The following is a 26,932-nucleotide window of genomic DNA, read 5'->3' on the forward strand; positions in this document are numbered from 1 at the left end:
GCAGTTATGGTGTGGCTGGGGCTGCCAACCCAGGCCCCTGTTTCTGTCTGGGTCATTTCTCAACCTATCTCGACTCAACCTTGTTACTTCAGATCAGAGCTGCCCATAATTAGCTGGACACAAATGCCCTGCGGCTGCCAAAATGATGAGGCTCTGATGCCTTCTGGATGACTCACGGAATGAACCAGGAGGGGATGAAACACACCAATTCCTAACAAAATTGCATGAAAATGACACCAAATTCAGAAAGCTTCACACAATCTCCTTGAGGGCTCCTATTTGAGTTTCTCTCCTCCCTTCAATGAAAGCAAGGGGCTGGAATCAATGTCCTCAAGGCTGGACTGGCTCAATTGACCAAGGGCTTACTCCTTCCTGATCCCTCCAGGAGTACATTCTGGCAGCAGAAGCAATTTAGAGCAGGTGTACACACCCACACTCCTAAGAATTTCCCTCAACACACACACACACACACACCCTGCGAGCTGCCCACAATCCAAGTGCACCTGTAGACAAAAGATTCCTTTTGGACTTGGTACCTCTCAACAAAACCCTCCCTTAGGCAAGGCCTGCCAACTCCCACTCCCTAGGTGACGCCAGGCTGGTGAGAGGAGGAAGGATGAGCAGGCAACATAGAAAAACAAAAGGGAAGGAAAGTTGTGGGGTGGGGTGGGAGTCTCAATCCTGGATTCTAAAGTGAACAGTCAATGAAGGATATTTTTAAAGAGTCTGAAGCTCAAGAGAGCCTCAGAGGCCCAAATGAGATCGTTCCTCACAATGGAGGATATTTATTTGGACCTGCCAGGTCTAGTTTTAAAAGTCCTTCTTCAGTATCACATAGAATCCAGGCATCTGAGCAGGATCTCGGGCCTCTAAATCATTACGGAACATCCAAACATCCAGGGGGATAAATGTTTCCTCTGGGGATCCCTGAGGAGCCAGGGCTTGGCTTTGGGTTTCCCAAGCACTGGGATGCTGGTGGTGGGAGAGGGGTCCGCATATGCGTTTCTCTTTAATCATATGTCTTCTATCCAATTCCCCTGTTCTCTGGGGCACTTGACTTTAATATATACCTCTTCCCCTTCCCAAAAGATTCTGAAAACCCTCATCAACCACTGGGTATCCCCACGGTCCACTCTCCCTAGGTCTGTTTGCTGTCATGGGGGAGCTGAGGTCCCTAGCACCTCTTCAGATGGTGGTGATGACTGTAATCCTCCCAACAGCTGGCATGGCACACGCGGAAAAGTCTAGAGGTAGGACTGCTGCCCACACTCAAAAACTCGTGGAAAGACAAAGTATGGGAGAAGGTAATGGATAAGGCCTGGATTCCAGACCACACACCATCAACTGACACTCTCTGTGACCCTGAGCAAGTCACTTAATTCTGTGAGCTGCCACTTCTTCATCTGCAAAAGGGGGGTATCTAAGGAAAAAACTTTCCAGAACACACTCGAAATACATTTTTTAAAAAACTATCTAATTTTTAAGGATGATAGTATTAAGCTTGCTTCTGCTTCTTCCCAACACACTGCTCAACTCTCTTTCTCTACCAGAGATGGGATGGAGCTGTGGCCAATGAGGTGCCACTTCTGGCCTGGTCCACAAGATTTCCCAGGCCCCTTCCACCAGGGTCTTTTCTCCTCCTGCTTGATGCCGATAAGCACAGCAACCTTGAATGGGAGGAACTGAATACAGCAACAGTAACATGGCAAGAGCTACTACACAGAGCTGCCCACATATTAGTAAAACCTGTTCTGGATTCACCTGAGCATAAGAAAGAAAAATAAGCAATGATGCACGTGAGGGTTTGCTTCTTGCAGTAGCTGTCAGTCTAACAAATACATTTACCATGCCCTAAAACGGGTAGAAAGTATAAAGCACTATTAAATATTTCACCTAAAAATGACCAAAAAGAAAAAAAAAAAACAATGACAGATGACAGGGCCATTGTATCTACTTTTAGAGCTCCGAGCAATCACACGGAAGTCTTGTGATTAATGGAACATTCCAGGTAAGTCTAAAATTTCCAGCAAGTTTCTACCACAGGTTTGCTTTTCCTGCAAACCTACTTTCACAAACTGAAAATTAGCAGGTTCCCCATCCATACTGAGAGGTGAAGCCAGCTGAGCTTCTGGGTCAGGTGGGGACTTGGAGAACTCGTGTCTAGCTAAAGGATGGTAAATGCACTCTGTAACATAGACTAATCAGCACTCTGAAAAATGGACCAATCAGCAGGATGTGGGTGGGGCCCAATAAGGGAATAAAAGCTGACCACCCCCCCCCCACCCCCCGCCACCCCAGCTAGCAGTGGCAACCCACTTGGGTCCACTTCCACACTGTGGAAGCTTTGTTCTTTCGCTCTTCACAATAAATCTTGTTGCTGCTCACTCTTTGGGTCCGCACTGCCTTTATGATCTGTAACACTCACTGTGAAGGTCTGCTGCGTCACTCCTGAAGTCAGCGAGACCATGAACCCACCGGGAGGAACAAACCACTCCAGACGTGCCATCTTTAAGAGCTGTAACACTCACTGCGTCAGTCTGCGGTTTCACTCCTGAAGTCAGCGAGACCACGAACCCACCAGAAGGAAGAAACTCCGGACACATCTGAACATGTGAAGGAGCAAACTCCAGACGCACCATCTTTAAGAACTGTAACATTCACCCCGTGGGTCCATGGCTTCATTCTTGAAGTCAGCGAGACCAAGAACTCACCAGAAGGAACCAGTTCCAGACACAATAAACTTAATATCTATGCAATAAAATCCCGTGGTGTGATCCAATCAGATGAAGTGTGACTTGGGGCATTGACTCTCACTACCCACACCTCTTTCTCATTAGCACAACATTCAGGAGTTAATCAGTCCCAGGCTGCTGCCCCTCTAAGAGTTAAACCCTCACTAGAGAAACTGTAGCAGGCCTGCTCACCCTAACAGCTGAACAGGGTAGCCTCCACAATAACTGTCTCAGCACTGACTGGTGAAGTTAAATATTTAAAGCTGAAAGAGCCAGTGCCCATATACAAAGGCTGGAATGTAACAAAAGCTCACCAAGAGTCTTGCCTAGGCCTTTCCTGGGCCTCGAAGCATGACAAGATAACAAAGGAATTCTTAACAGGACCTATTTAGGATTAAACAGGTGTACTGGGGGTCTGAAGGAACTCCCAAACCTCCATGATTTAGCAGGAGACGAGGGTAATCACCCCCAGCACCTGGACCCATTTAGATTAATTTACTGAGGTTGCAGAGGAAGGTCTTCAGGAATCAGATCTTAGTTACAGATTGGAAGAAGTTAATCACTTATGTCTTTAGATGAATGCACACTTACACATAGACTTATATACTTAAAGTATACAAGCTCTGGAAAACTTTGTAATTTTGAGTTGGTCTGGTGATATTTTCCAGGCCTTCTCCCTGTACCTGGCTACAGAAATAAACTCTCCCCTCTCCCAGTTCATCTGCATCTCGCTATTGGGTCGTGAAAATAAGCAGCCTGACGACCCTCAGTTTGGTTTGGGAACAAAGCATCTGGTGTGCTGCTGGGGATGGGGTGCAGTAGACAGCCTGAGATCACCACGAGGCTCCTATAACATCACTGCTGGGCTCTCCGTTGGGCTTAGGACCTGCCATAGCCATCTCCACCTCTCATTCTCTCCTTCCCTGGCTCACCCTTCCCTCCTCAGCACCAAGTCTCTCCTATTGCTGTTTGGCCAGTTTTCAGTTGTTTCCTGTTTTCTTTCTCAGGCCACAGGAAATCCTTGCTCTGTAACTCTTTTTTTTTTTTTTTTTTTTTTTTTTTTTGAGATGGAATTTCACTCTTGTTGTCTAGGCTGGCTAGGCTGGAGTGCAATGGCATGATCTCGGCTCACCACAACCTCCGCCTCCTAGGTTCAAGTGATTCTCCTGCCTCAGCCTCCAGAGTAGCTGGGATCATAGGCATACGCCACCATACCCAGCTAATTTTGTATTTTTAGTAAAGACAGGGTTTCTCCATGTTAGTCAGCTTGGTCTCGAACTCCTGACCTCAGGTGATCCACCCGCTTTGGCCTCCCAAAGTGCTGGGATTACAGGAGTGAGCCACTGTGCATGGCCGCTCTGTAATTCTTAAAATGTCCACTCCAGTAGCTACCTCATATGCTACCTCCTGCTGCAGTCTGTGGCATCTTCTGAGCCTGTCTGTATGACCACCAGAGTTTGTTCTTGGGCCCTGTGAGCCTGCGATGGCTGCACCAGGACCCAGAAGAGCTGAGCTGAACTTCTGGCTCAGCAGCGACTACACCTCGTGACCCTGAATAATTCTCCCAAGTCTTCTGAGTCCAGGTTTCCTCCCCACACGATGGGAATTTTATAATATCTCTGTCCCAAGGTTTTCATAAAATCAAATGCATTCATTCATTCAGCACACATGTGCTGGGTCCCTTCCATGTTCTGAGAACCATCTTAAGTTTTAAACATGTAACAGTGAATGGGACGCTCTCAGAGAGCTTGCATTCTGGTGAGGAATGACAATAAATAAAAGTATTTTATGCTAGATGGCAATAAGTGAAGAAAAACAAAGCCAAATAAGGGGACCAAGAGTAAAGGTGGCAGATGAGTAGGGGAAGGGTATTTAGGGAAGTCCTCTCTGATGGGAAGACCCACAAGCAGGGGCCTGAATGAAGCCAGAGAGCAAGTGCAAAGGCCCTGAGGTAGGATTTGCAATACACTGTAGGGGAAAATACACTGAAAACTGCTCTATGAGTGTGAGATATGACTCATCTCTGGAATCCCACACATCTTGGACTGAGATGTTTTTAATCAACCGCATTACCTGACATATGCCCTATTTTCCTTTCCTCAAAGTAGAACCAGAGAGCTGGTCTTCTGCCCCACCATTCTTCCCTCTCCTTCAAGAGGACACGCCACTATTGCCTATGCCCTTCAGACAAAATCAGGAAAATCGGCCTTTCTTTAGGAAAATGGGAAGAGAAAGCCTCAGAAGTTCAAACAAGTACTTGCCAAGGCAGTCCTGACTATGCCTTTCTTATCACATCCTTGCCAGCAGGCAGCCAAGACTTAATGAATCTTCTAGAAATGCTTTGTAATTCTACTGGGATAATGGATAATGCAATTAGGAGATAAAGAAATTGACTACAATGAGATAAACTAAGTATTCAAAAATCATGTTTCAGACAAGTCTGCTTAAAGGGTCCTCTCAGAGCAGAATGGCAAATTTCATTCAGAAACGGGCCACTCAAGGGAGAGAGTAATGCAGTAAGTCCTGAGAGTGGAGTAAAATAAAGCCACATGGCTGAGCAGACTATGGTCTGACAGAGGCATCAGGAACATCAGGCTACAGGTGGAGCATTTCTAATCCAAAAATCTGATACCCAAAATGCTCCAAAATATAAATCCTTTTGAGTGCTGACATGACACTCAAAGGAAATGCTCACTGGAGCATTTCAGATTTTGGATTTTTGGATTTGGGGTGCTCAACTGGTAGGTGAGTGTATATAATGCAAATACTCCAAAATCTGAAACACTTCTTATCTCAAGCATCTTGGATAAGAGATAACCTGTAGGAAGAGCTAAGAAGGGGTACTGCAGGTGGCAAAATAACGTGAATAACCAGCTAGACATATGAAATAGTGAGAAAATAATAAATTAATCCTATATCAAAAGAATGTCTGCTGAGATAAGTAAAATAGCTCTCTCAAAATATGCTCTTCATTTGAAAGGAATGAGTTTAGGAGCTACAGGATGATCTGGGATACCACAGAGAGAAGGCATCCCGGAACTGGCTTGGATGTATCCAATAAGAGGTTTCCTCGTCCACACCAAATGTGTATACAAACCTTCACAGAAGAATCATTCTTCACAATGAAAAAGCGGAACTACCCAAATGTTCATCAATGGGTGAATGAACAAAATGTGATGTCTCCATACCCATTACAACATGGATGGATCTTACAAATATCATGGTGGTGAACGAAGGCAGTTATAAAAGGCCACATAAGGCCAGGTGCGGTGGCTCACGCCTGTAATCTCAGCACTTTGGGAAGTCGGGGCAGGCAGATCACGAGGTCAGGAGATCGATATCATCCTGGCTAACATGGTGAAACTCCGCCTCTACAAAAAATTAGCCGGGCATGGTGGCACGCACTTATAGTCCCAGCTACTCGGGAGGCTAAGGCAGCAGAATCACTTAAATCCGGGAGGCAGACATTGCAATGAGCCGAGATGGTGCCACTGCACTCCAGCCTGGACGAGAGTGAGACTCCGTCTCAAAACAAACAAACAAGCAAAAAAAGGCCATATATTGTATGATTCTGTTTACATGAAATGTTAAGAATGGGCAAATCAAATAGACACGGAAAGTAAATTACTGTTCGGCAGCACCTGCCAGGGAGGGACTAATGGAAGTGACTCCTAATGAGTAAGAGGTTCCATTTTAGGGGTGATAAAAATGTTTTAAAATTGAATTGTGCCAATGGTTGCACAACTCTATGAATACACTAAACAACTGAACTGTGTATATTTTTTATAATTTTCTTTCTTTCTTTCTTTCTTTATTTTTTTGATATGGAGTCTCACTCTGTTGCCCAGGCTAGATAGAATGCAGTGGTGTGATCTCAGCTCACTGCAACCTCCTCTGCCCTGGTTCAAGCGATTCTTGTGCCTCAGCTTCCTGGGATTACAGGTGCCCGCCACCACACCCAGCTAATTTCTTTTGTATTTTTACTAGAGACGGGGTTTCACCATGCTGGCCAGGTTTGTCTCAAATTCCCGACCTCAGGCGATCTGCCCACCTCAGCCTCCCAAAGTGCTGGGATTACAGGTGTGAGCCACTGCACCTGGCCTAGAATTTAATTTTCTTTTAAAAATTTTCAATCATTTTTGGAGTACCAGTGGTTTTTCATTACACAGACGTGTTCTCAAGTGGTGAATTCTGAGATTTTCGTGCACCCATCACCTGAGCAGTGTTCACTCTACCCAATATGTTGTCTTTTATCCCTCACCCTGCTTCCAACCTCCCCAACCCCCAAGTCCCCAGAATCCATTATAGCTCTCTGTATGCCTTTGTGTCCTCATAGCTTAGCTCCCTCTCACTTATAAGTGAGAATGTACAAGTATTTGGTTTTCCATTCCTGAGTTCCTTCCCTTAGAATAACAGCCTCCAGCTCCATCTAAGTTGCTGCAAAATACATTATTTCGTTCCTTTTTATGGCTGAGTAGTAGTCCATGGTATATATATGCCACATTTTCTTTATCCACTCCTTGGTCGAGGGGCACTTAGGTTTGTTCCATATCCTTGCAGTTGTAAGCTGTACTGCTATAAACGTGTGTGGGCATGTGTCTTTTTCCTATAACGACTTCTTTTCCTTTGGGTAGATACCCAGCAGTGGAATTGCTGGATCGAACGGTAGGTCTCCTTTTAGTTCTTTAAGGAATCTCAATACTGTTTTCCGCAGTGGCTGTACTAACTTACATTCCCACTAGCAGTGGGAAAGTGTTCCCTTTTCACCACATCCAAGCCAACATTGATTGTTTTCTGACTTTTTAATTATGGCTATTCTTGCAGAAGTAAGGTGGTATCTCATTGTGGTTTTAATTTCACTGAGGCAAATTTTATAGTATATGAATTTTATTTTGGTAAAGCTATTTTTCAAGAAGGCTTTCCTCTATTTGCCTAATGCCAAATTAATGTAGTATAAGGGCTAATAAATACTGAGCACCCAAACCTCCATTCCTCCAGCAGCCTGCAAGGTGAGGCATGTGCTCTCCATTCTGCAAGTGAAGAAATGAAGGATCAGACAGGAAGTTAACTTGCGTAGCATTACCCAACTGGGAAGCAGAAGAGGCAGCATTCAAATGCAGGGCTGCTCAATTCCAATGCCCATCTTTGCTCCGTGACATCAAATGCAGAAATGCTGAGTGACTGTGGGATCCAGACACATGGTAGATGAATACAAAATGAAATACGGTTGATCCTTGAATAACACCAGGGACAGGGGTCACCCTCCACCCCAACATACACAGTAAAACATCTGACTATAAATTTTGACTCCCCAAAAACGTAACTACTAATAGTGATAACTGGAAGCCTCGCCAATAACATAAACAGTCAATTAATACATAGCCTAGTATCAACATATATTCTACGTATTCATGACATACCTACATTTTTAAATTTTTTCAATATTCCCAGGCTACATAATTCATCTGCAAGTTTTCTCAAATTGTTGCAAATCTCCAAAAAATGTTCCCAATATATTTATTGAAAACAATCTGCATAGACATGGGTCCATGCAGTTCAAACCCATGTTGTTCATGGATCAAATGTATATGGAGACTCAGTCATTCCCCTTTCATTTGTATGACAAAGATCTGTTATGTGCCAGGCCATGCTTTATGCACTGGGAATACAGCACTGAACTGAATGAAGTCCTTGTCTTTATGGTGCTTACATTTTGGTGTAGTGGGACAGAAATTATACGTGTAATTAATGAGGCATGTATTAATATTACGTCTGGTAGGGCTAAGTTCTGTGGACAAAAATAAAGCTGAGTATGGGGAACAGAGAGTACAGGCATGACAACAGGGATATGACTTTACATAAGGCCAACAGGAAGGGCCTTTCTGATAAGGCAGTATCTGAGCAAAGCCCTGAACCAAATGAAGGAGAGCCAGGAGGATATCTGGGGAAAGTGATCCAGGTAGAGGGAACAGCAAAATGCAAAGACCCTCAGGTGGGAACTGAACTTGATCCATGTGAAGAACAACAGAGTTAGTGTGGCTGCAGCTGAGAAAGAAAGAAGGTGCCAACAGGAAAGAAGGTGGGGAAGGCAGACTGACCCCATCACACAGGGCTTCATGGGCCACAGAAGATGAGCTTTCACTCTTAGTGAAGTACCGGAAGCTTTGATTGCAGGTGTGATGGGAATGGATTCGCCCTATACTTTTGAGACCACATTGGCGGCTGCAATCTATAGAGAAGACAGAGGGGTGCTCAGGCAGAAGTCAAGGAGGCAGCCAGGCCTGGTGGTTCATGCCTGTCATCCCAGCCAGTGGATCATCTGAGGTCAGGGGTTTGAGACCAGCCTGGCCAGCATAGTGAAACCCCGTCTCTACTTAAAAAAAAAATACAAAAATTAGCCGGGCATGGTGGCGTGTGCCTGTAGTCCCAACCTTGGGAGGGTGAGGCAGAAGATTCGCTTGAACCCAGGAGGCGAGATCGCATCTCTGCACTCCAGCCTGGGTGACAGAGCAAGACTCCATCTCAAAAAAAAAGAAAGAAAAAAAAAGGAGGCAAGGCGAGGCTACAGCAAGTCCTGGGAACAGAGATCATGGGGGCTTGCACAAGGAGGAGCACAAAAGTTGACTGGATAGGGAAACTTTTAAATTCTCAAATGGTGTCGGGGGTTGTAGGCTCTTTCTCCCCAGGGTCTAGCCTCAGCAGGGAGGCAGAAGGGTTCTTTCTCTAAGATGATACAGAAGCCAAACTCCCCTCTGCTTGCTCAGACAAGGTTAAAGATTTCTCAATGCCAGAGGCCATTTCCCATTGCCAGATGAGCCATTTATCCCAAGTTGTTTTCTTTTCATCTTTTGCAAACTGCTTCTCTTTGAAAAATTCTGCTTACTCCACTCACAAATAAATATGCCTCCAGATCTGCAAAGCTGGAGGGAAAAACCCACAGAGCAGGCCAACTGAGGCTGCCCAGAAGTGGTAAAAAGTAGCACAACTGACAGTCACTTTTCATCCCCAATACTCAGGGCCCATTTTGCATCAAATCCTCCTCAATCATTTGCTCACAAACATGATCACTGGTTCTGGGTCTCAGGCCTGCTGCTGAGAAGCCACCACGGAATTCTGTAGAGCGCCAGAAACCAAGCAGCCTCAGCAGGAAGTCAGAGATAAGGGAATTACAATAGCCAGACCTTAGCTCATTTTCTTTTTCCAAAAGCTGGTCCCTGACCCCAGTGCACGCCCAGGGGATGGGCCTTCTGATCACTTCCTTGAGAATCACTCCCTCCTCATCTTGTCCTTGCTGGGAACTAACAGCTCCAGCCCAGGGCTTGGAAAGTACACATCCCAAGAGGCTTTCGTTTTTAATAATAGTAAAAACAACACCTTCTGTTGGCATACTCACCAGGGACCAGGATGGTTTCAGAATCTGTCTAGGCATCATGAACTCACACCTCTGCCCTAAAGAATGCTGGTAATTACAGATTCCAAACACGCTAATATGTAGCAGTCACTGCTGTTTTGCTCATGGGTCCAATTACTTGTTTCTTTATTAAGGGTATATGCACAAGACACGACGACCAGGAAGAGGGAATACAAAGATGAATTCATGTGTCAAATTTCTAATGAGCTCCTACTATGTGCTTAGCCTAGGGATACAAATATGTGGTCCAGAGCTGGAAAGAAAATGACATACAATGGGCTGGGCACGGTGGGTCACACCTGTAATCCCAGCACTTTGGGAGGCTGAGGTGGGTGGATTACCTGAGGTCAGGAGTTTGAGACCAGCCTGGCCAACATAGTGAAACCCCGTCTCTACTAAAAATACAAAACTTGGCCGGGTGTGGTGGCACACACCTGTAGTCCCAGCTACTAGGGAGGCTGAGACAGGAGAATCGGTTGAACCCAGGAGGTGGAGGTTGTAGTGAGCTGAAACCATGCCATTGTACGCTAGCCTGGGTGACAGAGTGAGACTCTGTTTCCAAAAAAAGAAAAAGAAAATGACATAGAATGAAAAGCAGCCCAGCACAGTGGTTAAGAATCTAGATGCAAGCCTGTTGGCCTGGGTTCAATCCCAACTGTGCCACATCTTGGTTATGTGGCCTTGTGCGAGGTATTTAACTTCTCTGGGCCTCAGTTTCCTCACCTGGAAGCTGAGAATGACAACAGGACCAAGCCCACAGGGGTGCGGTGAAGACCGAAGAAGGGAATGTTTGTGGAGCCCTTGCAACAGTGGCTCATAGTGTGAAGATGGGCTATAATTCTTATGAAAGGGATATATACAACAGGAGGCAGAGGATGGCAAGGTGACCCTTGCAAGTGAGGGAGGCAGAGAAGGGAGACAACTGAGCATCTAATCAGAGACCAAGGCCAAGAGGAGAACATGGCTCAGGGCACAGAGCCAAGAAGGGCCTAATTCCTAGGAATTAGGAGGGGTGGTGCTGTCCAGCCTTTGGGCAGTGGCAGAGAGCAGCAGGGGCCCACAGAGGGCAGTTCAGGATATGGTGTCCAGGCCAATGATGGACTCCTCCCCCTCAGATCCTTGCTGTTGGAGAAGGAAGGAGGAAGCAGAGGGTGCTTTGCAGGTCAACCCCTCTCCCCATCTCTACCCACCTCACTCTTTGGGCTCTAACCACAGGAGCTCCACCCTGATAAAAATCATACATGGGTCACTTCCTGGACCTGCGACGCTCTTCCCCCACCCACTTCCACTTCCTCTTTGCCACCAACTTCCATTTCCTCTTCTGTCTGTGCCTGGATTCACTTCTCAGGGAAGCCTGCGGGACTCCTGACTAGGTAGTCTGTTCATCACTCTCCTGCACAGCCCTCTCCCAATGGTGAGGTAAATATTTGCTTCTGCAACTATTTATTGAATGTTGGGCCCCTGGAAACTGCAGAGGGCAGGACTTCTGTCTGCCTCACTCTGTGCAGAACCCGCCCGCCCCCGCCTGGCTGAGGCTCAGCACAGTGCCCATCCTGCAGATGGCATTCAGGATTTGCCACCTCCATGGGTGGATGGTTTATCCTGAGAAACTCATGAAGGACTCAGGAACAAGTGAGAATGTACAAGCACCTGCATAGCTTCTAATCCAATGCAGTTCTCAGCATACAGTTCAGAAACCCCAGGGTGTCTGTCTCTTAACACCTTTGAGCGGGGAGGTACAGGAGGTCAAAACTATCTTCACAGCAATACTAAGACTGTACGTGCCTTTTTCAATCTTTCCCTCATGAATGGGGGTTTCTACATGCTGTGTGAAGACATTGCCCCTAGCTAATAGAACACACACCTGTGTATCCTCAGTTTTAATTTCTAATACAGTAAATATCCACAGACATACCCCATTTAAACACAAGATCTGTGGAGTGCCTCGGTATCTGTAAGAGTCCTGAGAAGGAAAAGTTTGAGAACCATTCACTATTCCCATCAATCCATTTCCACCCTCCACCTCAGAAAGAAGATACAGTTCCAAAGACAAATCAACACAAGACACTGTGGATGGAGATGGGTGTTCGAATACAGGAGCAAAAGCATGGCAATCACCCCAGACTCACAGCAGTGTAGGAAATGTTCCCCAGCCGCCCTGAGACCAGCCCTCAGAGCCTGGGATGCTCCCTCTGGAATCTCCTTCCAGCTCCACCCCCTCAAAACAGAGGTAAACAGAGGTGGGAAATTCCCACTGCCTACCTCACTTTCCCCACTCCTGGGTGGCAGCCAACTGCCTCCATCATACCAGGCTTCCCGCAGTTCTCTTCCACGCCCTGTAGTTCTGTGAGTATAGGCCCCAACATGAGTGGGCCCCCTCTGCCTGGCACACCCAGTCTGCCTGACAAACACCTACTCCTCCTGGCAGGCTCTCCCTTCCTATGGGGGGCCCTCCTAAGCCTCCCCAGGAGGCCTGATCCCAATCCTCCCCCCACCACATTCACCACCTCTGGTTTGTCTCTGCACTCTAGCCTCACTGCCTGGGTCTCCCAGGAGAACACAAGCTCTTTGAGGGCAGAGGCTGTACTTCACTCATCGCCCCAGCCATAGCATGGTTCCCTCCTACAACACACCAAGAACGCAAGTGTCTATGGAGTGAATGTTAGAACAAACAAGTGAGCAAATGAATGAGTGAATGAGCGAGTCAGTGAATGATACTTTCTAAGATGACAGTTTATCTTACATTAGCCACTTTATATATAGATGTTTCCTCTGCAGGGATGACTGGAGCCCTGTTTCCAGGATCAAGGAAGCTTCCCTCCTAGTCTAATCTGCAGAATCAGAAATTCTTCTCTGAGTAGGTTATTTCCTGAGGCAGCTTCCACTGAGGTTGATGCCTATCTACTTCTTGGGATTCTTTGACCTATTTTCAGAGCAACATTGTCCCACCTTGTCCCTAAATCTGTGACTCACTCAGCTGCCTCTTCCTCAACCAAGGTGCAGGTACAGCTGAAGTCCCCTCACTACATTTCATCCTCTCTTCCCTCCTGGACACAACAGTGTGATGAGGTCAATGGGAATTAGATTTTGGAGATGGGGCAGACTGGCACTAGGGGCAGGAGGAAATCTACGAATACCTGCTGAGAAGACAGAATCGATATGTGACAACTGTAATTCTCAGCACAGTAATTACACCGTGTTTACAGGGCTCTGCAGAGTCACCCTATTGATTTCGGAAAAGTAAATTTACTGCATCAGAAACACAGGTGCAATCCCTGATCTGCACTCCAGTCTTTCATTGATCTTGAACATCATCGGCAGATACACAGTGCTTTAGCATGCAATCTTGCATCTTTGCCTCTGTGGTTTGGCTCAGCAATTCATTATCCATTTCTGTCTACCTTACCAGATCCATTTTTACTCTCAAAATGTAGCAAACAGAAGCATTCATTTATTTACTCAAATCACTGATTCCTACTTTATGCCAGGTGCTCACCCAGGTGCTGCAGATGCAAAGATCTAACTGTTCTTTGGTAAAGTTTCAGAGCACTATCCTTTGTGGCCGACCAAGAGCATAATATTCTAGTGAAAGGTACTAGTTTGAATGTATACTTAAGGCAACCCACAGAATGAGAGAAAATATTTGCAAATGATAGATCTGGTCTAGTATCCAGAAAATACAAAGATCTCTTACAACTCAACAATTAAAAAACTAATAATTTAAAAACAGGCAAAGGATGCAAACAGGCATTTATCGAAAATATCATGTAGGAATAGCTGATAAGCACATGAAATGATGCTTAACATCATTAGTCATTAGAAAAATGCAAATCAAAACCACTTCACACCCATTAGCGTGCCTACAATCAGAGACAATAATAAGTGTTGGCGAGGCAGTGAAGAATCCACATTACTGGTGGAAATGTAAAATGGTGCAGGCGAGGCTGTGAAGAATCCACATTACTGGTGGAAATGTAAAATGGTGCAGGCGATTTGGAAGACAGCTTGGCAGTTCCTCAAAATGTTAAACCTAGAGTTACAATACGACCCAGCAGTTCTACTTCTTGGTATATACATAAGAGAATCGAAAATGCATGTCCACACAGAAAATTATACACAAGGCCGGGCGGGGTGGCTCATGCCTATAATCCCAGCACTTTGGGAAACCAAGGCAGACAGATCACTTGAGATCAGGAGTTCAATACCAACCTGTCCAACATGATGAAACCCTGTCTCTACTAAAAATACAAAAAGTTAGCCAGACATCGTGGTGCATGCCTTAATCTCCACTACTTGGGAGGCTGAGGCAGGAGAATTGCTTGAACTCAGGCAGCAGAGGTTGCAGTGAGCAGAGATTATGCCACTGCACTCCAGCCTGGGCAACAAAGTGAGACTCTGTCTCAAAAAACAGAAAAAAGAAAAAGAAAATTACACATAAGTGATTGGAGGAGCATTACTCATATTAGCCAAAAAGTGGAAATAACCCAAATGTTCACTGACCAATGAATGAATACACAGAATCTGTTACAGCCATACAATGAATTATTATTAAGCCATAAAAAGGAATGCAGTACTACTGATACTGTGAATAAACCTTGAAAACATTATGCTAAGTGAAAGAATTGAGACACAAAACACCACCAATTCCATGTATATTAAATGTCCAGAAAAGGCAAATCCACAGACGGGAAGTGGATAAGCAGTTGCCAGAGGATAAGGGAACAGGGATGGGAGGGGATTGCTAATGGAGTTTCTTCTGGGAAATGATGAAATGTTGTGGAATCAGATAATGGTGATGGTTGTACGGCCTTGTTAATATACTAAAAACAACAGAACTTTACAATTAAAGAGGATGAATTTTGTGGTATGTGAATTCTAACTCAATAAAATCATGTACACTTAAGGCTGTTACCTCATTCTTACCTCAAAGCCACATCACACCAGGGAACTGTGAGAACTGACTTTACTAAGAGAATACACACAATAGCTTCAGCTCACCTGTCAAATGAAGTGAAAGTCAGAGAAATACTTTCTTTCTTTTTTTTCTTTCTTTCTCAGATTGGATATAAGCTATTTGTTAGTGGAGTAAAGGGTGGCTCCCTGGCTGTGTTTCCCAAGAAGTCTCTGACATCAAATTACTAAAGGCAGAATTAGCATTGCACATACTATAAAATTAAGCATTGCCAAAGACTTTCAACAACACATTAGCCCTCACCCCAAAAAGCGATGACTCGGGACAAGAGCAATCAGACTGGTTGTGAAATACAGAACAAAATGTAGTCAGACAACATGTACATTACATAAACAGTGGGAAGATGTGGTGCATGAGAAATTGAAGAGAAATTAGCTAAGAACTAGGAACCTCATTCTCAGGTGGCTAGAAAGACTGATGACATTATGGAGCCTGCAGCAAAAAAACAAAGGATCACACACCCATGTGGGGCGCACCTACCATATTGCACAACATTCCCCTGCAGGGGATCATCTGCCCTTCCCCATACCCTGCCAGGACCCTTAGGGATTAGAGACCCCATTTTGTCAAGGCCTGGGATCGAGGGCCAGTGACAGGGCTGGGCTCCCTCTGCTTGCCCAGCCAGGGCCCCTGCACCACGTGCAACATGACTGGCTGTCTTCGCCCACCATTGCAGACTGATCTCTGCTTCCCCAATCCCCTGCAATCCCCTCCACAATATGCACACCCAAATCTCTGGCCACAGCAGGCAGCCCTGAGCATGCAGACTCTGTACCATCGGCCTCCTGCCTCGTTCCAGCTGCTTCCTCTGCCTGTTACAACTTTCTTCCCCAGGGGCAGCATCAATCTCCCTTTCTCCTAAAAACCTCCCTTGTCAGGACTAATTTTTCCTCCTCTACATTTCCACAGCAGGGCATTTATCTCTTCTGTATAGAATCCATCACAGTCTGCCTTCTTTTTGTTGTTGTTTCTTAGAGACAGGGTCTGGTTCTGTTGCCCAGGCTGGAGTGCAGCAGCACCATAGGGGCTCACTGCAACCTCAATCTCCCAGGCTCAGGTGATCCTCCTGCCTCAGCCTCCTGAGTAGCTAGAAACACAGGTGTGCACCATCATGCTCAGCTTGCTTGCTTATTTATTTATTTATTAAAGATGGGGGTCTCACTATATTGCTCAGGCTGGTCTTGAACTCCAGGCCTCAAGTGATCCTCCCGCCTTGACCTCCCAAGTAGCTGGGACTACAAGCCCGTCTGCCTTCTATAATAAAGGCAACCACCAACACATTTTCATAGGGCTTCACAGCTGCCCAGAACCACGCTGGCAATTCACCTACAGTTACTCTTCTTTTGCGGGAATGGAGTCTCACTCTGTCGCCCAGGCTAGAGTGCAGTGGCACAGTCTCAACTCATTGCAAACTCCATCTCCCGGGTTCAAGTGCGTCTTGTGCCTCAGCCTCCGGAGTAGCTGGGATTACAGGTGCACACCACCATGCCTGGCTAATTTTTATATTTTTAGTAGGGATGGGGTTTTGCCATGTTGGCCAGGCTGGTCTCAAACTCCTGGCCTCAAGCAATTTGCCTGTCTCAGCCTCCCAAAGTGCTGGGATTACAGTATAGTTACTCTTTTACTCCTCACAACTGCCCTCTGCATGCCCTTATCCCCGCTAACGGATGAGAAACCTAGTGCCAGATCGTGCAGCCAGGAAATGGTGGAGCCAGGATTTGAACCCAGGCAGACAGTCTGTTCCTATGGGTCACATCCTTCCCTCCAGCACCAGTCTCTCTCTATGCCAGTTTGTGTGTGTGTGTCAGAGTCATCTGTGTGCAGAAGCCTAGCCTTTTTGATGTACCCACCCCATCCACACCTAGATGCATGCATGCAGAGGGTCAGCACTCAATAAGGACATGAGAACTGCATAAATACTCAAGGATAACAACAACATCTGCCAGAGGGCTGGGAAATTTACACCAGGGATAAAAATGGAGGGAATTATTCCCCCAAAGGATGAGGTAAGCAGGAATAATAATAATAAGAAAAGTATTGATTCCTAAATGGACAACAGTTTCCTCAGGTTATTAAAGGAAATGAGGATGGAGGGTGCTCCGTGGGCTCTGAGACACTTGGCAAGGAGGCTGGCACATGCCACCCCAGAATATCTTTGGGGTCATTAGTCAGGATACAGGACACTGACTTCCAACTTTACATCCCAGACTGACTTTACACTTCCTATGCCATGGTTCTCCTATTCCTTGGACAGTCTTCTCTTAGCAGGGCAGGAAAACCCAACCCTCATGTCTGTAAACACAGGCCACCAGAGAGTGACCCATGCAGGCATCCCTGATTAATTCCCTGCACTGTTTTGAAAGCTTTTCAGCCTTGTAGACAAACCTCTGTCTCATCAGCAGCAAGCAAAACACAAGGACACACATGTTTCCTGCAGAGTCTCGTGTACATTTGGCCCTCTCTTGACCTGCACTTCCTTGGGAGAACACTTAGACTACAAAATTCCCAAGTTCCTAACCAGTGACTGCTGCTTTCCACCCAGGTGGTGCTGTGTGCATGCCAGCACTCCTACAGAGCCTGTAGACTTATCTGCAGGAATAGGATGCTGTGGCTGGCACCACACATGCGGCCACTTCTAAACTTGGCGACAGCTCAAACTCTGGAAGCCCTGCTAGGACAGCTCAAATGGCACCTCCCAGGAGCACTACACAGGGTCACATTTGAGCCCACTGTGGAGGGACCAGCTGGTTGTATTCTCACGTGCCAAGCAGGAGCGGAACAAGCTTCCTGGAGGTTGGCACTCATTAGCAGCATGGCACCGAAACAAAGGGCAGGTAACAAAGGGCCAGGGCCTCTGCCCACTTTCTGGCTCAGACTTTTATTAGGGCGTGGAAAGCTGAGCAAGGAATGCAGAAGTCAATCTCTGTTTTATCTCCACTTGTATATCTGTCAACTGAATTCTGCTTCTGCTCCCACGGCCCTGCTGGAACATCTAGTTGGTAGGATAAACAATTCTCATGTGGAACTGGAAAAGCCCCTGCTAACTGGGCTGCAGTCACTTTCGGTGCCTGCACAGGGGCCAAAGGGGAGTTGCCAGCAGCTGTGTGTCAGTAAGAGCCCCAGGATTCAAGACAGAACTCTGCAGCATACAGACCAACCCAGGGTCCCAAAGTCATCTGCCTGCTAGGGCCAAGCAGGGGGTACTAATGAGGAAAGCAGTCTGGGTGGGCAGTGGGGCCATTGGAGCAAGTCTGCCCTGTCTAGCTGCCTCACAGACGCTTCTGGCTTCAACTATTATTGCTCCAGGAGAAGCCCAGATCCAAAGTGAATGTCGGGAACTAACTCATTTTTAATAAACACTCAAGTGGGTTAAACAAATGACGAAGGCCGAAGGCAACGATCTGTTGGCCCTATCTATAGTTTATTTCCTGCCCACAATGACCAGGCTCCTAGTGTCATCATCTCAAGACCCAGAAGGATTTGAGAGCTCCCCTCACCCCACAAAAACACCCTAGAGAAGAGAAGAAAAGGAAGAAGGAGTACAGCATGTCCAGGCAACAAGGCACCATCTGAGTGAGAAGCTAAAAGACACTAACTCTGCCAGCGGCAACCAGACCAAGAGTACGAGAGCTTGTTCGGGAAAGGCCTGAGCATTCCCACAATTTCACAGAATTGGAATTCACAAGCTAAATTTCAAAGATAATCTGCTCTTCCTATGTCATTGTCACCATATGCCACAGAGCCTTGGAAAAGACCGCCCTCGACAAGGAGGGGTCGCATCATTAGAGGTGCACCCAAGAGGGAGGTCCCAGAAGGGGCAAGCATGGCTATTTCAAAGAGCCAAGCTTCCTTTGCCCTGTCGATCTGCCCTCCACAGCCCTCTCAAGGCCACGGAAGGAAATATACAGGGCCAAAGGCCAAAATAACATCCTGTGGTCACTCGGGGCCTGATGACAGGAGCTTGCTTTGTGCTGGGCTTTAAGAGGTATGACTGGGGATGGAAAAGCCCTCCATGAACACCACTGGCTCATCCGGTCTTCGACTCATGGACACATTTGATTATAAACTTCTTCCAGCAGCACACACTGCAGGTCCCTACATTTACCATTCCACAATGGCAGGTTCTGTTGGCTGGATGAATGTTTGCAGAAGAACGCAGACCTGCCCTTCCTTGGAGGGGAATTTTGGTAACTCCAGTCATTTGCTCTTACCACTTGGCCTTTAAGCATTATGACAACTAAACTGGCAACTGGGGTTCTGACAGCATGCTTCCTTTTTCATGTAACTGCACCAGAGATGTATTTAGGAAAAATGAAACAGTATAATCCTCCCAAGTTCTTCTCCTTAAGTGCATTGCACACTCAACTTGTACCATAAAGTCCTATTTTTTTTCACTTGTTTTCTTACTACATGCATCCCAAAGTTGCAGAATATTCTTTTGACTGCTACCTAATATTTAGGAAATATTCCGTCACTTTCACATATCATAACTAACTAAACCATTTCCCTACATACTGGCCACTTTCAAATTTCTCCCGTTTGCCATAAACTCTGAAGGGTCTTTCTGTCTACCAGGGCTGGGAGTGTTCCTCAGTGGTTCTTAGCACTGCCCAGAACACAAAGTATCTGGGAATCAACGGGCGGTAACATGATCAGATTCACAGGCTGCCCAGGGCTGATCCCATTGGCAAGAGTGTAGGTTAAATTCAAAGATATGCAGCCTGGCTCCCTGCCACTGACCAGCTGGGTGACACCAGCTGAGTGTCTCAACCTCTCTGCAGAGAAGACGCTGACCTAATTATCTCTAAGTCTTCTCAGGTCTTGCATTACAAGAGGCCTGCTCTCAGGGTCCACAGACCCAAGGTGACCTGGGGACACACTCCGTGAAGTAAGAAGTTCACACTGAATCCATGACCACAGACTAGTGCAGGATCATGCCTGACGCTTTTACTTTGCTATCATGAAGTGATATTTACATGTTCAAAGAAAATGACAGACAGTGCTTAATCAAAATAAGAGGGATTTTGATTTTGTGTTGGGAGGTCCTTAGGGAGGCCTAAGGCAGCTTACATCTTAGGAGGGAACTTGCATAGGGATATGGTAATCATACAAATAATGGTGAACACTTACGTAAAGGCTTCCTATGTGCCAGTGGCTGTTTTCAGTCCTTTGTAATAGATCAACATACATCAGCAACCCTAGGGAGGCAGTTTACAGATGAAGGAAACTGAGGTACAGTGAGGTTGTACAATGTGCTCAAGGTCATCCTGCTAGTAATTATCTCAGTCAAGATGTGCAGGTAGCAAATGGCATGCTCAAAAGTTTCCAATGAAGAGCAGTTAATGGAGGACTATTGACAGAGGTGAGGGCAGAGCCAAGGGACCCAGTGAGGGATGCTAAGGCGCCCAAGACAAGCAACGTGGGAGGCAGTCACCAGATGGCAGCCCTGAAGAGGCACAAAGAGGGAACCAGGTCATTGGAATCCAGCAAGAGCTGGTCTGGGGAGAGGAAGGCAGTGATGCCCAAATCATGACCTAGAACAGATGGAGGGAATACATTCCCAGGCCATTCTCCTCTAGGGCTCCAACTTCTTCCTGGAGCCTCCTAGTTACCTCTATTTTATCATCGAGATAGGAAAATTATGCACTGGGTATGAAAAACAGTATGGCAGTTCCTCGAAAAATTAAACACGGAATTACCATATAATCCAGCATTACCATTTCTGGGTGTAACCAAGAGAATTAAAAGCAGGAACTCAAAAGACATTTTGCACACCTATGGCTCACAGCAGCATTAATTCACAACAGCCATAGGTGCAAGCAATCCTAGTGTCCATGGCAGATGAATGGATAAACAAAATGTGGTCTACACATACCTTAAAAAGGAAGGAAATTCTGACACAGGCAAAACTTGGATGAACTTTGAGGACATGATGCTAAGTGAAGTAAACCAGTCACAAAAGGACAGATACTGTAGGATTCCACTTCCAGGAGGTAACTAGGATAGTAAGACTCACAGAAACAGAAGGAAGCACACTGGTGGTTGCCCAGGGCTGAGGGGAGGGAGAATGGGGAATTGTTTAATGACTGCAGTTTCGGTTTTGCAACATGAAACGTTCTGGAGATTGCACAACACTGGGAGTGTCCTTAACACTACTAGACTGCACACTTACAAATCGGTAAGATGCTACGTTTTATGCTATGTGTCTTTTACCACCAATTTTTATAAAATGGAAATTAGAGACCTGAGGTTTTCAGTGTGCTCTGTGGAGACTTGAATTAATTACAAGGACAGAAGGTCAAGGAAGGTGCTTTTAGGGGAGAAAGGGAGGCAGAGTGAGGTCAAACCGCTGGGCCCTGGGCCCCATGCCCACTCGGGCAGAGAACTTTGCTCTGTCTGATCAATAGGGGAACTCCTCTTAAGATTTCCAGCAAAGGGCTGGGTGCGGTGGCTCATGCCTGCAATTCCAGCACTTTGGGAGGGTAAGACAGGTGGATCACTTGAGGTCAGGAATTTGAGACCAGGCTGGCCAACATGGAGAAACCTCATCTCCTTTAAAAACACAAAAATTAGCCGGGCGTGGTGGTGCACACTTGTAAACCCAGCTTCTTGGGAATTACCTCCACTCAGGAGGTGGAGGTTGCAGTGAGCCGAGATTGGGCCACTGTACTCCAGCCTGGGCGACAGAGAGAGACTTAGTCTTGAAACAAACAAACAAGATTTCCAGCAAAGAGCTCTGCTGCAAAAACAAAGTTTGAAAACCAGTGAGCCTGGGCATCGTGAATCTAAGAGGGAGGGCCACGGACACACAACTCCAGGCCACATCAAACTATGGTCTCTACGTGGCACCCCCTGCAGTTATGCCATAGTAACACTGCTAAATGGCATGTTTTACCTGCAAAGCTATGGGAAAATACATACAACAAAATCTCAACGATGGACAGGTGTGTTCTCATAGCACCACTGTGTAATAATATCTAATCAAGTACTGGAGGCTCCGAAATGCCTGTTATAGATTAGACACTGTGGGGTTCAGCAGTTGCTACATTTGCCGATTTCACAGAAGAGTCAAATATAAAATATTGAGGGGTAAATGACAGAGTTGCCACTCTTTTATTTCTACAAGTAAAATTTTAATAAGAAAAGCTGTCATGATCCAAAATTATGATTTCCTAAAATTAGGTACATTTAAACAGCAACACAGTAGGTGGGGGCATTATCTAGAATAAAGAACAAGACTCTAAATGGAATAAATTAAGCTTACGACACACTCTCCACCTTGTACTGTTCTCTCATTTTTGTCGTGGATGGGTAAGGCCTAGCTCAAAGGCAGGCAGTCCTCAGCCAACAAGCACTTGGGTACGCTGGCGCAAGCCCCCATTTGTGGCCTGAGAGCTGCCCTCCTAAGACCAGCCCCCAGCCCTCACTCTCAGAACTGCAGATGCCCATAAACCAGTGACATTTATGCAGCTCCTACAGTATGCAAAGCACTGCATTGGGCAGAGAGGAGAGAGGGAAGCCTGAGCGCTCTGAGATGAAGTTGCACACAGACAAGCTCCATGAAGGTTAATGAATAGAAGATATTCTAAACATAAAAATTAAAAAGGAGGAAAAGTAATTTTTTTAAAGACAAAGAGAAACAAACATCCCAAGTAAGAAAAAGTACAAAACCCACGGGAGATTAGAAGCTTCAAACCCTATAAGACGAAGGAAGAGAAAAGACTACTTACTAATCAAAATAAACCTTCGGTTCATCTAACTGCCAAGAAAGGGAGGCTCAGAAAAGCTAGGTAACTTGGCCAAGGTCACTCAATCAAGTCTCAGAGTTGAAGTCTGTCCTTCCCTAAGGCCAGAGGAGCCAGGCCACCTCACTGAGCAACAGCGCCACTCCTCTGACACGGATCTGCTAGGTGGCAGACCCCACAGCCTCCCAGGGACTCTCAGGTCTTTGGACTCAGTCCTAGCTGGTCACTCATGCACTGATTCAGTGTCTCTCCCCCACCCTACAACCCCAACACACCTAAACCAGTTCACATTCCCTTCTCAGGAAAACATTACAAACTTCTGGCCAGGCCAGTGAAACAAGCCTACTTTCTACCTGCCCTGGAGCAGTGCTGCCCACAACCAGGCAAGGGAGCCTGCAGAATTAATTTCCCATTGTAGCTGCCTAACAACCTCTAATTGCATGGCCAGAGGCTTGCACATTAATGTCAGAGAAAATGGTCATCAATTTTAAAGGGTGATTTCCTTTCCACTCACCCCCTCTACCTTCACTTCAATAAATCACCCTCCTAAAATGGCAATGTGGCAAAGCCCAAGGGCAAAGGTCAAGGGGGCCACTCCTGACCTGATCCCTCATTAACATTTAACAGTTCCTGAGTGGAATGTTCTCAAGTGTTTCCAGAAATGCTGGGGTGGTTAAGAGGGGGCAGACACCTTGCTCAGAGAGACGGCAATTAGGAAGTCGAATGTTCGCTCATTCACCATTCCCTCACTCACTCCCATCTCCCCATAGAAAGGGGGATTTACACAGGGCATTCATTCTCTGGGTTGCAGAGGGCGTCTCTGAACCCTGATCAATACCCATAGGCACACTGGTGCAAACCCAGCCAGGAGGAAAGAGTCGACTTACATGAGCATGTGAGTGTGCGTCAGGGGTGTTTTTTTGAGTGACAGAGGGTGCCAGATGAGTGGTGCTCTTGGATCACCCTGTCACAAATTTCCTGAACCACAAAAAGGGCCATCAGTTTAAGCACTGATTTAAAATTCACTATGCCAGTTGAGCATTTCTATAAGCACAGAAAGGCCCCTTGGCACTGTGATATGTACCTGGGTCTGGAGTCAGTGGCCCCTGGGGTCTGGGTCCAACCGCTTTAAGCCAGTGTCCCTGAGCCTGGATCCCCTCTTCTGTAAAAGCTGCTTGGGGGAGTCTCATGGGCTGTGAAGTGCTCAGCAAAGTGCCGGCAGAGACTCAAGCTTGGTAAACATTGTCATATATTGTGATTGTATGTTTATGAGAAAGGGCAGGCATCAGGACCCCTGAGGAAGGCACCAGAAAGAGAGGAAGCTGACCTGAACCTAGGCCCAGAGACACAGGAGACCTGAATGGCTCCAATGCCGGGCAGGAGCTGCTGTCATTGGGTGTGACCCTAAGACAGGAGGGAAAGCAAGTTTGAAGGGGTGGGGCTGGGAACAAGGAGAGAAGGAAATGAAAGGCAACAAAAGGAAGAGCTTAGGACACGATGGGAACATGTGGTGAGAGCTCCCAGTGCAAATGGTAGGGGCTGGGTACATAGGCTCCAGAGCCTGACTGCCAGGGTTCAAGGTTGGACTGCTACTTTCTAGCTGTGTGACCCCAGGCAAGTGACTTGGCCTCTCTGTGCTAAGTACATAGACCAGCGTCTGGCCTGTGGGAAGAACCCAGTAATTGCTAGCTGTGTCACATCAGCAGCGGGCTGGCATGGCTCAAAACAGCACCCTGTGAGCTATGGGGGCTGTTGATGTCTTTACAGCAGGGTAGAGGTCCTGGGCAAAGGTGTGGAGAAGAATGGAGGAGGCGGGTAGGAGGCCAAGGTTGCCGGGAAAGAGTCCAAGCTATGGACTGGAATGCTGCAGAGGAGGAGGGAACAGAAGCCTGGCACCCCCTCTGGCACTGCCTGCTGACCTGCATGCAGGACCCATGAATCGCTTCATCAGGAGGTGCTGGAACTGGCAGCAGTGTGGCATCCATCTGTGGCTGAGCATCTGCCCACCTTTGCCAGGCCTGGCTGCAGCCAGTGAACCATGGGGGAAGGTCTTCCCAGCCTGCAAAACTGAGAGGTAGAGGCTCCTGCTGCAGAGCCACATTCTTCTGCCATAGCACCTTATATGATCTGTGTCCCCACCCAAATCTCATGTTCAGCTGTAATCCCCATTGTTGGAAGTGGGGCCTGGTGGGAGGTGATTGGATTATGGCAGTGGATTTCTCATGAATGGTTTAGCACTATCCTCTCGGTACTGTCCTTCTGATAATGAGCAAGTTCTTGGAAGATCTGATCGTTGAAAAGTGTGTGGCACCTCCCGACTCTCTCTCTCCCTTGTCCCTGTTTTGGCCATTTGATGTGCCTGCTCCTCGTTTCCCTTCTACCATGATTAGAAACTTCCCGGAGGCCTCCCCAGAAGCAGATGCTGGCACTATGCTTCCTGTAGAGCCTGCTGTACTATAAGCCAATTAAACCTCTTTTCTTATATATTACCCAGTCTCGGGTATTTCTTTTCTTTTTTTTTTTTTTTTTGAGACAGAATCTCACTCTGTCGCCCAGGCTGGAGTGCAGTGGCATGATCTCGGCTCACTGCAAACTCCGCCTCCTGGTTTCACGCCATTCTCCTGCCTCAGCCTCCCGAGTAGCTGGGACTACAGGTGCCTGCCACCATGCCCAGCTAATTTTTTGTGTGTTTTTTTTAGTAGAGACGGGGTTTCACCGTGTTAGCCAGGATGGTCTCGATCTCCTGACCTCGTGATCCACCTGCCTCGGCCTCCCAAAGTGCTGGGATTACAGGCATGAGCCACCGCGTCAGGTATTTCTTTATAGCAATGCAAGAACAACCTAATACAGCACCCAAGGCAGCTTCCACAAGTAGAGCAGATGACAGGCCCAGATGAGCGCAGAGAAGGGCATAACATCCCAGCTAAGTTTAGAAAATCTTGGGGGCCTGCCTTCCCCTACCCAACTTCTCTGGACTAGGATAAAATCTCCTGGCAGCCTATGCTTTTTCCCCTGATTAACCTTCTGTGGTTCCTAGTCTTACTATGTTCCGTAACTCAGAAATGCAACAAACAGCCACTTACTGTCTCTAGAATTTCAAAAGTGTCAATCACTGAGGTGAAGAGCATAGATTCTGAAGCCTGGGTTCAAATCCCACACCACCACACACTAGCTGGGTGATCGTGGGCAAGTTAATCTCTCTGGCCTCAGTTACTTAATCTGTAAAATGTGAACAAAAGTCCTACCTCTTATAGTTGTCTGGAGGGTTGAATCAGCAAATACATGTAAAGCATTCAGAGTAGCTTGACACATGGAAAAAGCTATTATAATGATATAAGAACCATCTTGTAACTATGACACAAATACCTAGATACCAAAAAAAAAAAATGTTTAGAGTATTCTAAGTTGCACTGCTGCACATGAGCTAATCCATCCTACACACAGCTGCTGAGTTAATCTTCCTCAAATGCCATTTCATCTCATCACTTTTTAACTAAACAAGTTGCCAAATTACTACCAGGAAATTTGGGAGGAGGAGGAGAGGAGGAAACTAACACTTACTAAGTAGTTTCTCTATACTGGGCTCTGCACTGGGATGTTCTAGACAATACCTCATTTAAATTTCACAAGAATCCTCATAACACAGATAGTATTACCCCATTTTAATGATGAGCACACTGAGGCTCAGAAAGCTCCAAGTGGCTTGTACAGGGTCACTGGCAGAGACGGCATTTGAATTCAACTCCAAAAACTACTTCTCTTTCAATAAGAAGAGCAATATGCAGAGGAAGAAGATAAATAATAATGACGAAAGCTAATTTTCCCTGAGTGCTTCCTCTGAACCAGGTGGGAATCTGAATATTTCACCTGTATTAACTGATTCATCCTCAGAACAGCCCCATAAGGTAGTTACCACCTCCAAACTTTACAGACGTGAAAACCAAGGTTAAGTCAATTATGCAAAGACTGACTGCATAACTAGGAAGCAATAAAGTTGTTCTAATATCCTGTTCTCATAGTCTCAAATTAAAACTTTACATAACCTGTTCTTCCCAGAATGTCCCCCTCCCCT

General features: G+C 46.4%; 1 protein-coding gene and 1 long non-coding RNA gene across 2 annotated transcripts in view; both read right to left on the reverse strand.

Annotated features, from left to right (window-relative positions):
• The window catches only part of LOC117070182, a 58,026-nt gene extending 32,680 nt beyond the window's left edge, over window positions 1-25,346 (reverse strand). Inside the window, exon 1 of the long non-coding RNA XR_004431819.1 lies at window positions 21,709-25,346. This is a non-coding gene — a long non-coding RNA (uncharacterized LOC117070182). The remainder of the gene's footprint in view (window positions 1-21,708) is intronic.
• SLCO3A1 (solute carrier organic anion transporter family member 3A1) overlaps window positions 1-26,932 on the reverse strand; it is a 321,497-nt gene that overhangs the window by 207,306 nt on the left and 87,259 nt on the right.

The sequence above is a fragment of the Trachypithecus francoisi genome, unplaced genomic scaffold (assembly GCF_009764315.1).
Source record: "Trachypithecus francoisi isolate TF-2019V2 unplaced genomic scaffold, Tfra_2.0 Lachesis_group3, whole genome shotgun sequence".
NCBI lineage: Eukaryota > Metazoa > Chordata > Mammalia > Primates > Cercopithecidae > Trachypithecus > Trachypithecus francoisi.